The sequence below is a fragment of the Sciurus vulgaris genome (assembly GCF_902686455.1).
Source record: "Sciurus vulgaris genome assembly, chromosome: 16".
Taxonomy (NCBI): domain Eukaryota; kingdom Metazoa; phylum Chordata; class Mammalia; order Rodentia; family Sciuridae; genus Sciurus; species Sciurus vulgaris.
The window spans coordinates 55,269,645-55,285,326 of NC_136477.1; the positions used below are offsets into that span (position 1 = coordinate 55,269,645).

Genomic DNA, 15,682 nt, shown 5'->3' on the forward strand with positions numbered 1-15,682 from the left:
ACTCCATCTAGATGAAGCCTCAGAATCCTTGTCAACACAGCTCTCCAGATGGTCATGACTGATCTTCTAGAGCTGGTACTGAAGACAAAGTGTATTGGACTGTTACAGTAAATTTAGAGAGCGTGGTCCCTTCAATCCACAATACCCTGGGAGGGAGGTGGAGGAAAGGAACAGAACAAACAATAAGGAGGAAGGACGGGGGCATCAGGGTGAGAAGAAAGGACTGAAACAAATATCTCTTCTTTTGTTCCTTGCACATTTAAGGGAATAAGTCTGCTTCAGTTGATGCACATTGTGATCTTAAAATACACAGACACACACACACACACACACACACACAAACACACACACACACACACATTGCAAATCAGGGGTTCTGTTGATAGTTCTGAAACTGTATCACCTGACTTCCTTGGGAAAACTCAGAATCACTGCCCCCTCAAAAAAAAAAAAAAAAGGACAGAGAAAAATGAGACATCTCCCACCACACCCTTAAGATAACTAAGAGATCCCCAACAGGAATAAATTGTCCAAATGCAACTCAAGAACCCTCTAACTTTGGAAAGATGGTTAAAAAACACTAGATGCACAGGAAAGAATTAAAATTTCAATTAGCATCTTCTCCCTAGTTCTCTCCATTGTTCCTTCTACTGCTGTGATTTTACAAAGAATTATTCCCTTTGCAGTATCACCCAGATGGCTGTGACCGGAGCTCCCTCGGAGACCCGGGGACTATGGATGTGAGAGAGTATATGTGAATACATGTTTTTTCTGAAACTCTGTAAAAGTTTTCATTGTGCCAGTGACTTCTTGTAGCGACCCAGTTCATCATTCACTTGGCAGAAACGAACTTGACTGTGAGCAAGGTTAAGAATTTGAGCTGTGGATGATCTATTAGTTCATATCCCTGTCTCGTGGGATGAAAGCAAACTTGTTTCTCTGGAGTTTTCCTGAATGATTTTCCAAGTTTAATTTGAAATCACATTCAGAATCTTGTGACTTTATTCTCTCTTACAGCCCACCAGTAATTAGCTGTTGTAACACTTCACAGCAATGATACTCAATGTGATCGCAAATGGGATTCACACACAGCATCACCCAGTTTTATACCGCAAGCTCATTTCCAAGCATTATTTGTTTTCATAAACTTGAATGGGGATGACTCTTTCCTCACTGCCTTTAATTAATCAGGAAAGCTTAATATGCACTTTTTTTTTGTTGTCATCAATCTGGCACTAAAAATGCTGAATTGCTTTTGTAATAATTTGAAAAAAAAAAGAGTTTGGGACTATTAGGAGAAATTCACATCAGGCATTTCTCTCCATGGCCTACTTATATTTTTCAAAGTGAAGGAATGTTTCAAGGAAAATGAAAAACTTGGGGTACTAGAGATGTCTGGCCCATCTAAAGTTCTATTTTTCGATTTGCTATACAAAGACGCCTTATGGTGCATTTTAATAATGTAACTTGAAATATATTTTGAAAGGGGGAACAAGTCATAATCTGACCCACACAGAACAATGCCTCATGCAGACTCCTGAACTAATATCTGACTGTAGGAGTCCTCCTCTTTTGTCTCCTGGGTAATTATTTCACACATTTGGGGAATGCATATATACTTTTCAAATGAAACGTGTGAAGCTCTGACTCTTTCTAGAAATCTGGAAGGAACAGAGAATAAGAAGTTATCAGATAGCCTCCGACACTGAAACAGAGATCCTGCGGGTCATCTTCAGTGCTGAATATTCCAAAGCTACCTTCGTTAAAAATGCAGAAACAGCTTGAGAACGTATCTGGCTTTATCTTTTAAAGCGGGATTAAAATTTTAAGATGCTTCATGAATTACTTTCACACCTCTCTGTTCTTTGGTATTTTTATTTTTTTAACCCCTGAAGCCCTGACAGAATCTATTATTGATCAAATAAACATGATCAAATCAAACTATGAAAATATTTTTTAAATAAACAGATCGCTACCTAAATATCAGAATAACAGCATGTCTCATCCACCCATCTACCTGTTTGTTTCTTCATTTATGTACTTAGGTATTTTCTAAGCTCATTCCATGTGCCAGGTACTTTGGTAAGTAAGGAAATTCACACAACAAGTGTTCTCATGAGCTTATAGGTTAATTTTAATCAAATAACTACTCTTGTGCATTAGGTTTCCTTAGATAAGAACTTCAAATAAAGGAGAAAACCCTAAAGAGACAAAGGCAGGCTTCTCTGAGGATGTGGTGCTTGACCATGGGCTTCAACAGGAGCAGGAATTAAGAAAGCAGAATTGGGAAAAGCATTCCAAAATGGTGGAATGCTGTCCATTTAAGCCCTGGAGCAGATGGAACAGGGCAAAGTTCTGCATACACAGGACAAGTAGAATCTGGTAGGCTACTTTGAGACAGTCTCCAACAAAGGCCAACAGCATGCATATTTTCAAGCAGGAGAATACAAATGAACGCTGCATGTCTCTCCAGCTGCCCAATTTGAGTGCATCTTGGGCCAGGGATGGTGAATAAGATCTTGCCTTAGGCCTTTACACTCATGCTTTAAGGAAGTTCTGGGCAGGTGAATGGATCTGAAGTACATGGAACGTAGGGAAACAGATTAAAATGATTTTCTCTGACTTCCAAAGGCTTCCTTTGAGGAAAAACTGACTGTCTCATTGTAGGTCAAGCTTCTCTGGCCCAAGACTAGCAGATGGTGTCATTATAGCAGGAAGATAATGAACTCTGATTCCCTGAAAATCTTTGAGAATATGGTGCACAGCCTTCTGATTAGGCCACTTTAACTGCAAAGGGATGAAATGGCTGACTTGTCCCATACATTAAGACTTCTATTCCAAGTTTCAGCTAGCAACTGGGAAATGAAGCAAGACCTTAGCTTTGGTTCTGCTTAGAGAAAGACACTGCTTTTTCATTCTTGAGTTAACACCACTTCCAACAACAAGGCGTCCCACAGGTGATCACAGCAGAGGAGAGTTATTGTGAATGACTATCTCACTGCAGCACTGTAGGGTCTCTGAGGGCTAGGCCGGTTGGTGGTTGAGATATTGAAATAGGGTATAAAAAAACCTTCTATTTTGTGGAACATTTAAGCTCTAACACTGATAAACAAGTTAAAAGAAGACAATAAGACTTCATTTTGTTCAATGAAACAAATGAGTTTGTGTCTTACCAAAAGTCAATCCCAAGGGGCTTCCACACCTGCATCCTTGCCTCCCATAGCCTGTGAATTTTCACAGAACTTTATTTTCAACAGTGTGCGACTTTGCACATACTGTCATATCAAAGTGACATGCTCCTCTCCACACACATCAAAGAACGAGGCAAACTCTACAGACAGAAAAGAGAGGATTTCTTCCCATCAGAAAGGTTTTCCTGAATCGAGAACTTGCGTCCAGGACAACATGAAAGGAAGGGTCAGATGTACGTGGAGGCAACCCTGGCAAAGATTCACTTTTACATTGCTGTTTTTGACCATAAGTAGGGAAGAGCAGGAAACCCTCACACTTTGTGAAGGCTATTTTGGGGTTGCAATTTTTAAAAAGATGTCAGCAAAAATGTATATTTAACCATGGATGATTTGAATTTCCTGCGTTTTATTTTTCTGTATTTTTCAAAATATCATCAATGAGTAAGGGTTATCTTTGTAACTGAAAAAGGAAACCATAAAAATCCCTTAAATGAGATCTCTGTTGCTCTCAGGGAGTTACTGGCATGATGAGTAAGAAAGAGAGAGAGAGAATCAGATTCTGTGATGGAGTCTAATTCTATTTCCTGTGGATTTTCATCAGTTCCTATTTCATTTAAATCAGCTATTAGATGAATAAATGTGAAATCTTAAAATACATTTAGAGAAAGTATATTGTTCCAAATTAAGCAGGCACTCAGCCTTTCAAATTATATGTGAGCATGCGAGGGAAACCAGCTCTCACTCACCAGATCTCAATCTCCTTTAAAAACTGCTTACCCCTCAACTCTGCTCCCTAATTAGAGTATTTTATCTTTGTGAACCTTTACCATTACTGCATCCTGACAACTCTTAGCTAATACTCTATGAAGTAATAATTAATAATAATCCACATCAGCTGAAAGCAGATAGAGCAGCAAGAGCAAAGGATTAGGCTGGTGTCACATGACTCAGTGGCCACTTGGGGACAAACAATGCAAGGGTTGTTATTGACCAAAGTGGTTTAACAAATGACACTTAAGTGATCTATTGGCACACTAGGCAGAAGCAAACTACTCACGTAGTAAATCACTTTTCAAATAATCATTATAGAGTTTTTTACCATAAATTGGAAAGAAGAGATTCTAGGAAATAATTTTTATGAAAAATTCAAGAACACATAGTGATTTTTGAGAGGCATTTAGAGCTTCACAGGGTTATGAATTATATTTTCTAGTTCTCTGTCCTAGGAATAATCCTTCTATGAGCTCAACTCTTAATGAATGAAGATAAATGATTTTAGATAAACTTGAAGGTTCATAGACTTAGGCTGACTATCAGCTTCAGGAGGTCAGGAACCTCATCTGTTTCATTTAGCAGTGCATGGGAAACCCCAGGTTGTGTGTGTCAGTAGGTATTATACCATCAGATGCTCTCTTGAACTAAATGAATATGTGAATGACATTTTATAGTATTATCTGATTTTGCAAATGAACAATCTCAGTACCTTCATAAATTTAAACTTACTCTTGCTGGTCGCAGTGCATACCTGTAACCCAAGACTCAGGAGGCTGAGGGAGGAGGATCACAAGTTCAAAGCCAGCCTCAGCCAACTTAGAGAGACCCTAAGCAACTTAGTGAGACCCTGTCTCAAAATAAAAAGGGCTGGGATGTGGCTCAGTTGGTTAAGAGCTCCTGGGTTCAATCCCAGGGAGTAACAAAATAAATAAATAACAGGCTAAAATCCAATATCAGACAGACTCTTCATGATATTTCCACATTTCGAAAATACACTAAGTGCTTCTTAAGGAAAAAAGGTGTTTTATCCAGTATTGATATGTATACAGTCTGTGTTGAACCTGATTTGACCTGCTACATAAGTGATTTTGGTAGATATCTAGGTTCTATTGGGTTCTATAGCAATCCTTTAGCTAATGGAATCTTGTGTTTAACTTATATTTACTTCCTTATAAACTAACTTGCTTTACCCTAATTCTTATCATAATATTAAGCAGATAGGTACACTGGTATCTATGGTAGTCTATTTTCAATCACTATAACAAATACCTTAGACAAAAACTTAGAAAGACAAAAGGTTGATTTGGGCTCCTGGTTTTGAAGATTTCATTCCATGATCAATAGAGTTCTCTGCTTTGGGGCCTATGGTGAGGCAACATACCTGGCAAGGAGTGCATTGTGGAGCAAAGTCATTCTCTTCATGCTGAGAAGTGAAAGAATATAAGAGGAATGGCTGGGATTCCACATTCTCCTTCAAGGCTATGGGCCCAACGACCCAAAGACCCCTTGCAAAGCCTCACCTCTTACAAGTTACACCACCTCCCAATAATGTCACACTAGGGATCAAGCTTTTAACACATGGTCCTTTGGGGGACACTCAAGTGCCAAACTACAGCAAAGAATGGTGCCACATGTCTGTAATCCTACAAGGCAGGAAGATTGCAAGTTGAAGGTCAACCTGGGCAAAATTAGTGATTCCCTGGCTCAAACCAGGGTCTCAAATAAAAAGAGCTGGGATATAGCTTAGTGGTAGAGCATTCCTCAGTTCAATCTCCAGTGTAGTAGGAAAAAGAAACACTGAAGGAAGGAAGGAAGGAAGGAAGGAAGGAAGGAAGGAAGGAGGGAGGGAGGGAGGGAGGGAAAGAGATGGGGGGAGGGAGAGAAAAGACAAGGAAAAAAAGAAAAAAGAACAAGCAAAGAAATACAAACTATTGTAGACCCCAGTCTTCAGTTCCATCTTTTTTCTTATTCTCCTATCTTATTCTCTAGGAAATATCTTTCTTTTCATCTCAGACTCTTCCTCATTCTTTCAACATGTACTGAATGCTTTCAGAATTAAATTCAAAGAGCAGACATCCTGGATCCTGAGATTCTTTATGATCAGACTTCATACTTTCTCATCAGGTATTCACCTCCTTGCTCTTCTTTACACAGACATAGGTCAGCCAAGATGTTCAATTTATTACTACCACCTCCATACCTAGGCTCATGGCCAGTTCCTTTGTAAAAAGATCAATATAGAAAAGAAAAGGGAAATGCTGGGCCCTGATTCCCTAGATCAAGCCATACCTGAAGTCAGAAACTTCCCTTGATGTCTTTAATGATAGGACTCAATCAATAATCCACTTATTTTAGCCAGTTTGGATTCCCTGTCACTGGCAACTGAAAGAGTCCTAACATATGTAGGGAAGAGGAGATAAATGAGAGAGAGAGAAAAAATGAAACAGAAGAATAAAGGGAGGAAAGGAAGAGAACAACCAATTAAAGATTTGTACAAGATCATAGAACTAACCAGTACAGCACAAGAATGCAAAGTACCAAGCCCAGGGTCTACTATTCTTTTCTTTTCTCCTTCCTTTCAGAAATGAGTATTTAGTTACTTTGAAGCTAAACAAATGAGAACTGACCTGCCATAAAGAACTCAGAGGCATAGGACATATTTTTTCCCTGAGTGAGTTGCATTCCATTTTCCTTGTACACATTTAAGAACTTCTTTTGTAATTAAACTTACCAAGGGGATAGGGATGTCAGTCTTAAATGCTAATGCCAAAATTAACTTATAGGCCATTTCAATTGGATTAATGGATATAGTTGGCACCCAAACCAAATCATTTCCCAACTAGTGGTTTTCAGAAGTACATGCCACATAAGGATTTTCAGGAAACTTCCATGAAACCATTTGTCCCAGAAACTGGATCAAATAGGCAATGATAAAAACATGTGACAAAACCCAATATGTCATTCCTGATCTCAGAGTACTTAATTTCTATTAAAGTTTGATAAGAGTTTTACCATAGATGCTGCTTTGTGTCTATTTTCTTGGTTTTATACTGCTTTGTGCAGAGTACAGAGGTAAGACAGGAAATCCTGGTCCTCCCTGTGACAAGATGCCAACATGCAGCCTAGTCACAGGACAGAACCCAGGCCCCCAAATACAACAGGACTGAAAATGCTTATGGATTCAGTGACCCGCCACACCACCTCCAACTGTATGCGATCCAGTGGTGTCTTTCTTCAAAGACTGAATTTAACAATTCTTCCCATAAGAAGTCCAGCTTGTTAATGAAATGACAATTTGCTAAACACCAAAAAAAAAAAAGCATTTAATTGGTTCTTGTTTCTACTGTTTGCCTCAGTCATTGTCCTCCCCTTTTTCTTAGAACGTTTCACTGGCTGAGAAAGTTCTCTGACGTCCAGGAAACTCCCTTAATCACTGAATCCATGGTATTTGCTTTCTACCTTCCACTCATTGCTTAGTCCTTAGGATGTGGTGTACATCTTGTTTCTCTGTCCGATATTGATTATTTACATAAGCTTCCTATCCTTCCTACAGAATTGCAAACCCCAGGAAAAGAGGTATTAAGACACACACACATGGTTTCTGCAGCTGGAGCTAACAGCAATAACCATCAAAGCAGGTAATCGGTAAGGTTTGGAAATGTTCAACATGTGCTCTTTAAGGCTAGCTATTTGTAATTTTTTAAAAGATGAAATTGGTTATCATTGGATGTATTAAAGGTGATGTACATATTCCATATTAATATCAATGTGAGCATGAAACACATTTTTCCCATTTTTTGTGGGTGTATTATAATTGTTCAAAATGGTGGAACTTGTTATGTATTCGTGCATGCACACAACATAACAATACAATTTAGCCAATATCATTCTCCAGTTTTTCCCCTTTCCTTCCCTTCCCCCTCCCTCTGGTCCCTTTCCTCTTTATCTCCCTTCAATTTTCATGAGATCACCATCCCCCCTTCTCCTTTCTCCTCTCTAGCTTCCATATATGCAAGAAAATGGACAACCCTTGATCTTCTGAGTTTGGCTTATTTCACTTAAAATGGTCTCAAGTTCTATCCATTTTCCTGCAAATGACATAATTTCAATTTTCTTTGTGTCTGAATAAAACTCCATTGTGTATACATACTACATTTTCTTTATCCATTTAGCTGTTGATGGATACCTAGGCTGGTCCCATCGTTTCGCTACTGTGAACTGTACTTCTATAAATATGGGTATTGCATATATTGCTAGAGTATGATGACTTTAATACTTTAGAATAAATACCAAGGACTGGTAGACATTTTTAACTGAAGAGAGGGTGTTTATTTGGCCTGAGAAGAGGAGAATTTACAACACCTCAAATACCAGTTTGATTCTCCACATTTCCAGGTTACAAAACTCAGAGTATTCTTCTTTCTAAAGAACACTTTCAGATTCCATTATTCTCTAACACTGATAATTAAATGTTGTGGCATAAAAGCCATTGCTGGGAACTGAGTATATAGCCATTTTCTGATAAGGTTGAAACCAGCCTATGCAAGTGGATTCAGTTGGATTCCACCAACATTTTCTCAGTACATGAGAAGTCATAGGTCTGGGTTCCTCTCTAAATCTGCCTCTAACTGCAATGTAACTCTTGAGAAAGTCACTTTTTCCTTCTGACTGCTTGTTATCTCATTTTCAAAATCAGAATAAAATTCTATCACATCTACTCAATGCAATATCGGGAACAAATTAATAACAATAATGATAGTGTTCAGAGTTAACTGATAACAGTTAACATTCACCAAGGTACACCATGTCCTAAGCACCATTTTAGGATTCTTAACTCTGTAAAATCAGTCACTCATGATCTCCCTTTTATGCATGAGGAAACTGAAGCTCAGAGATGTTGAAGGCCTTGGTCACACAGCAACAAAAAGAAGATAAGTAAAATTTGAACTCTAGCATTCTCTTCTAAAACCTAACTCCCTGTCTGCTCTTTTCCACCTGAGTAAGATAATGCATTTGACATGAGGCACTTTGTAAAATATAAATTATGAAACAAAACATTGTCATCAATGTAAATAGTTGTTCATTACACTTATTTAAAGATTAGGGAACTGCCAGCCCCTTCACTGACATCTCACATACCTTAACTGTTGACTGACAATATATGGAAAATTCCAGAAATAATTCATAAGTTGCAAATAACTCTGCATTTGGTATAGTTAAAATTTTTTTAATTATTATTACTTATGACAGTTGCTTATGATGCCTACTTCATAAACTAAACCTTATCATAGCTATGTAAGAAAAAAATGTATACAAAGGATGTAGTATCATCTAGCGTTTCAAGCATACACTGGGGCTCTTGGAAGGTATCTCCTGTAGATAAGGAGGGGTGCTGCACCAATAATGGATTCTCAAATAAACAATCAGAACTGTATTAGAATAACATTTAAAATGAAGTTCTGCCAACCCTATGTCTACCAAAGATCTCGTTCTTCTCTGGAGTTTAAAAGAAAACAAACAAATAACAAAAAGAAAGAAAAAGACAAAAGAAAAAAAAGTCTCATTTCTCTCACTATTCTGGCAATGCGACACTTCTGAAAGAAAAACTTAAAAAGCCTGACCTGGTGACCTGCTGGGATGGTGAACCAGCAACATGTCCAGAACAACCTGGGGAGGGAGTCACACCACAAAACTGCAAGTAGAGTGATAGCCCCAAGCATCCTTTTACAAAGCTGCCTGGTATCAAACCCAGAGCCCAAACTGGTCACTCAGGGCTAGCCACTGAGAAGACACACATTTCAGGTCCATGCACCAAGGGCCAGGTTGAATAAAACTCAGAATATGACACTATTTTCCAAGTCCTCTTTTCAACTTGTCTGCTCACTAAGTTACTTTGACACCACACCTGTTTTCTGTTCTGTTCTGGAAGCCTCGGCTGTACAACAGATGGCGAAGTGTTTGCCTAACAAATGTTCTCTTGGGTCAGGCTAAGAAGGTGGTGGCGGGGACTTCTGCAGGTGGAAAGGAAGAAGGCAGGGATGCCCTCCCCAGGGGCAGAGGGCAGTCATCAGTCTCCAACTTTGCTGGGAAACTTCCCTCCCAGCAAAGGCCTGGGTACATCTGAGGCCCAAATGTTTCCATCTCTGTTCTTGCCTTCTGCCAATCATGCCCAAGATAGCACAGATCAGCAGCTGCCACAGGAAGCTAGTTAATATGGACATGTCAGAGAGTAGGGGTAAAAAACACAGAACTCCACCAAATTTAAAAACTTCAAAATCAATTCGAACTCAACTTTCAACGTAGCCCTCTTGCATTGAACTTAAGATTTAATTCTCTTCAGACTTCAACTTTCAAACCTCATCCGCCAACTCAACCCTTAAGTGTCCTTATTGCAACTTCAACTCAAATGTGTAAGGACATAAAGATTAAGAAAAAATTAAACAGCTGAGTTGAACGAATTTCTGTGAGTTGTGCACCAGATCTGTCAAAACATCTGGCTTTCAGAGGTTGAGAGAATTTCTCACTTTCTGGTATGCAAAGTTAAGCATAGACTCATGTTCTATCTTAAGTGGGCTGTGATAAAAATAATTTCTTAATCATGCTATTGTCCATGCTGCAAGCACAATGTTCTTTTTAAAAATTTTTAAAAATTTTTATTTGTTCTAATGAGTTGTACATGAAGGGAAAATACATTTATACATTTTGATAGATCATATATAAATAGAGTATAATCTCTCATTTTTTAGAATATACGTATTGTAGGATCACATCAGTCATGCAGTCATACATGTACATGAGAACAATGCTCTTTGATGGAGTTAACACTCATCTTAGGAGCTGGTCTTTGCAGAAAATCTGTGCTTCTGGGGGGATGACCTTCAGTCCTCTCCCCACCCCTTTCCTGGCACCTGGTGGACCTCCATTTTCAATAAGATCAGTTGTGCTTTTCCAGTCCCATTGGACTTACCTGCCTGTATTGCTTGGAAACCAACTACCTATCCTTAATAAGAATTCTGAGCCCATCAGGAAGGGGACTGAAAACATACCAATTCCACTTTAACTCCTATCTGGAGCTTTCCTCTCTCTAATTCTTGTTTCCTTCATACATGGGTAATGGCAAAAACTTCTGCAAAGATGATGACAGAGAAGCAAGATGCTCCCTCTGAGGGCAGGCATGACATTGGCCTTGTTCACTGTTATCCTGAAGCTAGAAGCATATGGCAGGTTCTCCATAAATAAATGATGAATAAAATCTCAACAGGTCAAGTACTGTGCAGAGTGCTTAATACAAAGTCCTAGAGGAAGGAGTACTACTATTCCAATCTTACAGAAAAGAAGAAAGAAACTACAAAAAGCCACACAGACAACACTGATTGGAGTCAGACTTTGAATCTTAGCACATCAGGTAAAGGAGACATTTTGTGGAATAAAATCTCTCAGATAGGTAGGACATGGCCCTGTATGACCTGCTTAAGATTATTTCCATCAATTCAGGTTAGAAATACTATCTTCCCCAGTACTGAGTTGGAAAACACCAAATCAGATAGGCGGAGTATAGCAATCTATGGATAGGTCTCAACTGACCAGGAGACCTGTAAAATTAGGTGTAACATTTTGGATATATGTGGATCTTCTCTGGGTGATGATTCCCCTAGCATTCAGAGTTTAATGAGTTAGCTGGTTGCAGTTCAACTCAGTCTTCCAATGGTCACCTCAAAGAGTCCAAAGGGCTCCAGATACCCTTTGGATGTCTTGTGGAAGGGAAATAATTAGATGAAAGCTTGGTGGGTGTTAGACAGGAGAACAATCTATGGAAACACTGTAACTGTGGAAAGTACCTCAATGGATTACTGCTTACTTAAAAATCTTAGCTCAGAATTAATTCCATTGCTAAGATTTGTCCTCAGTGAGATCAAGGTGCCACACCTTCACTAACCAGTGGTTCTGATGATGGTGACATCATAGAACCCTGGTGCCATCAACCAAATTTATTAGTCTTCAAAATCTAAAAAGAAGCTGACAAAATCCACATGAAAACGAGATCTCTAAACAAGATCTTTCTGATCATTTCATTTTCTTCAATCTTCATCCAGTAGGATGCCCAGACCTGAGGCTCTTTACTTGGTAAAACCACCCTCTTGTTCAACATTTATTGAAAGCCCACTGTGTACCAACACTGCAATAAACACTTGGTCCTATGCCATCTGGATACCTTCAAGTGAGTCCAGGCAATACGTTTAAAGGAGAACAGCCACTAAACAGAAAGCACCCAGATGTGGGGAACCAGCTTAGGGAAGGAATCAAAACCATACTGTGTTGAAGGCATTGATACATCATTATGGGAGGGATAAGAGATTTTCTTTCTAACTTCGGTGGGGTTTCTAGGCAGGAAGTTGAGAATTAATCTGGATGACCTGAGAAGTGTGAAAGAGAAAGGGCAAAGCTTTTAGGGATATAGATAGTTAGTTCAAGAAAAAGAGAAAAAAAAATTAAAAGGAAACCTTTCCTTCCTGGGTGTTTTGGTTTTGTTTGTTTTTATTTTTTATTATATTTGATTAATTAATTTTTTTGCTGCCATGACTGAAAGACCTGACAAGAATAATTTTAGGGAAGAAAAGGCCTCTTTAAGGGCTCATGGTTTCAGAGGTCTCAGTCCATAGACAGCTGGCTCCATTCCATGGGGCTCAAGGTGAGGCTGAACATCATGGTGGAAGAGTGTGGCAGCGAGAAGCAGCTCACATGGTGATCAGACAGCAGAGAGAGAACGACTCCACATTTCCCCAGCTTACCCCTACCTCTCCATTACTGTAGATACAAAATATATTCCCCAAAGGCATGCCCCCCAATACTCACCTACTTCAGTCAGGCCCTACCTGCCTTCAGTTACCACTCAGTTATTCCCATTAGGGGATTAATTCACTGATTGGGTTAAGGCTCTCACAACCCAATCACTTTTCCTCTGAACCTTCATGCATTGTCTCATACATGTGCTTTTGGTGGACTCCTCACTCCAAACCATAACACTGGAGTTGTCCAAAAATGGAATAAGACAGCTGGTAAAAAGTCACTGGTAGAGAAAATTTGACATGGATTTATATACTGGATGTACTAACGCTAAGATGATCAAGTACAAAAGATGAGTTTGTACAAGATGGGAGTCCCAAAATACAAATAAAAGAATTTAGTCAGTGTGTGACCCTTTAAAGCTAGCATGTGATTGTGCTGTTTACAGAGAAGAATGTGATGTTCACAAATCAACTTAATAAAAATTACACACTTACCATGTCTATTAAAGTAATGACCTTGGGAACTGACTCAGAGTCGTCTTTAACCTAATGAGCATGCTGAGTACAATCAATTAGGCTTGCAATTAAAATTACAATTCATCTAACACATTCCCCCACCTTACCCCTACCTCTTCATAAGGCTCAGGAGACCATTGGGTGATAAATAGGAGTTCTTCTGCTGTAGCTATCTTTCTACTTTTTTAAAAGCACTTCTATTATGTATAATTCATTAAACCTCAAATTTCTTCCCTATTTGTAAGTTTCAGCACAATTTAGTCAGGTTTCAACACAGAGTGTCAAGGGATAATTAGGACAGTTAGTGGTAATTTATCATTGCTCAGCTGGGTTTTCAAGCTTTCGCTGACTGCCTGTAGAAATCCGCTGGCCAGTTCTGGACAGATCACTATGAAATCCCCTTTATCTTTGTGCAAATTGCTTTTCTATTTTCCTGAAGTGAGCTGAAAGACAAGCCAATCCATTCCTGAAAATCTAGCCACCAGTGTGCTTGTCATCAGAGTGCAGCTGAGGCCAGGGCTGCAGATGAACTACCCTAGTGGCTAATGGGCAATACAATGCCATTGGGCAGCTTTTTTACCAACCTGCAGTGGGTTAGACATTTAAGTCCAGCAATCAGGCTTCAGATTAGATCTTCAGAAAATATGTACAGGATTCCATGAACATGCCAATGCGCATTTCACAGAGTAAATATTGCCTAGTAATCCACTAAAGATGAAAAGGCAGAGACAATTCTGCACCACTTCCTCTTAAGAGAAGGATTTTATTAAGGCTGAACAGAAAAGGGAGGACCACCTGTTCTTTAGAGAGACTCATTTACTAGATGGTGAAAAATGAATGCTCTGGGTAATTTCATTTTCAATTGATTTATTTCTAAATGGGGGGAAATTGATACTTGGTGAAGAAAGTAAAAAGCAAGTCTCTGGGAAGAGCCAGATAGTCTCAGGTATAACCCAATTATTGGAGCACAGAAAATAAGAACACAGAGGGAAGGGTTGAAGGTCACACAAGAAAGTTATTCCTTGCAATGAATACCTTCCTTGCCCTCCCAGCAGACTCTCCGAAAAGCATAAACTGACCCATATTTCCAGTTTATTTCTGACACCTAAATCTAATCAAAGCTCACTTTTTAGAAATTCCATAGTTATTCTCAATTAGATTGCACAGCAAATTAAATCATAAATTTCTCTATCCCAGCCCTAGTTGTCACTTTCCTAAAATACAACTTTGCTTCCTCTGGCACTTTATTTAAATCTCTAAGGCCAGGCTCCAAAGCAAGTTATGGATTTGATAATTTGCTAATGTGGCCACAGTAATTGTTTTGAGCCATATTTATGATTTTATTGGATCTTACAACAATCAATAATAATCCATTGATGTCCCTGACTCTGGGGTTTTCTCACAGTCTACAAATGGGGCAGTGGATTCATTTTTAATGTACTCACTTAGTACTGCCTCCCTGGGAGAGAGAGTCCTGCATATATTAATAACAGCCAAGAAATGAATGGCATCAGTGCACACACTTTACCCTGAAGAATTAGCTGCAGGATAAGATTTAATGCTAAAAAGAAAGGGGAGAATAGACTAACAGGGCCCATTTTGTGCAGCACCACCATCATTAAAGTTAATGGAATGACCGTGTGGTCATGCACCAAAGGGGGCCTATTGGAAGTTAAGCTCTTCTAGGGCCATTGATTTGCAGACATTCACTCAAAGATTCCCACTGGCATCTGATGAGTATTGCAGATATGCAGAAGCACTTTAGAAATTGTTTACTCAAACTGCCAGTTAAGCATATTAAGGAGTGACAATAATTGAATATTTTAGAGCAGATGATCTAGTTGAGCATGTCTTCTCTCAGAAGTGGCTGGACAGGAGCACCTAACTATAAAGTCTAGAGGCAGTGCTGGCTTCCGGGCAGGTAAACTCAATGACCAAATGATGTTGCCAGGAATCCAGCTTTGCTTCATGTTTGCACTCCAGGTCAGCATCTAGCTTCACCCTGAGGCAGGTTGTCCTAGAAATCACAAGATGGCTATTGGAGTAACCTGCTTTCTTGTTCACAAGCAGTAGTGAATATAAAGCGTCCCTTTGCACAACCAGTACATACAAGCTCTCCATGATAACAGAACCCCCATCCCTGAAGTTGCAAAAGTTTGCACTATAAAGAGCTTAGGGGAGGATTAATAAAATCAGCAATGTGACAGAAAGAAAATTGGCTCAGATCAGGGGTGGACACAGTACAGCCCCTGGGCCAAAGTGAGACTACTGTCTCTTTTTATAAATAAAGTTTTATTGGAACACAGTCATGCCTATTTGTGCAAATTCATTTATATAAATTCTATGGCTCTTTTTGTGCTACCAAGACAGTTTTATAAGTGAGACCATCTGGCCCTCAAAGCCTAAAATGTTCAC

The 15,682-nt window shown here is 39.1% G+C and overlaps 1 protein-coding gene across 15 annotated transcripts in view; it reads right to left on the reverse strand.

Moving 5' to 3' along the window:
• The window catches only part of FHIT (fragile histidine triad diadenosine triphosphatase), a 1,508,523-nt gene that overhangs the window by 263,318 nt on the left and 1,229,523 nt on the right, over positions 1–15,682 (reverse strand). The gene's annotated exons all lie outside the window — the stretch shown is intronic.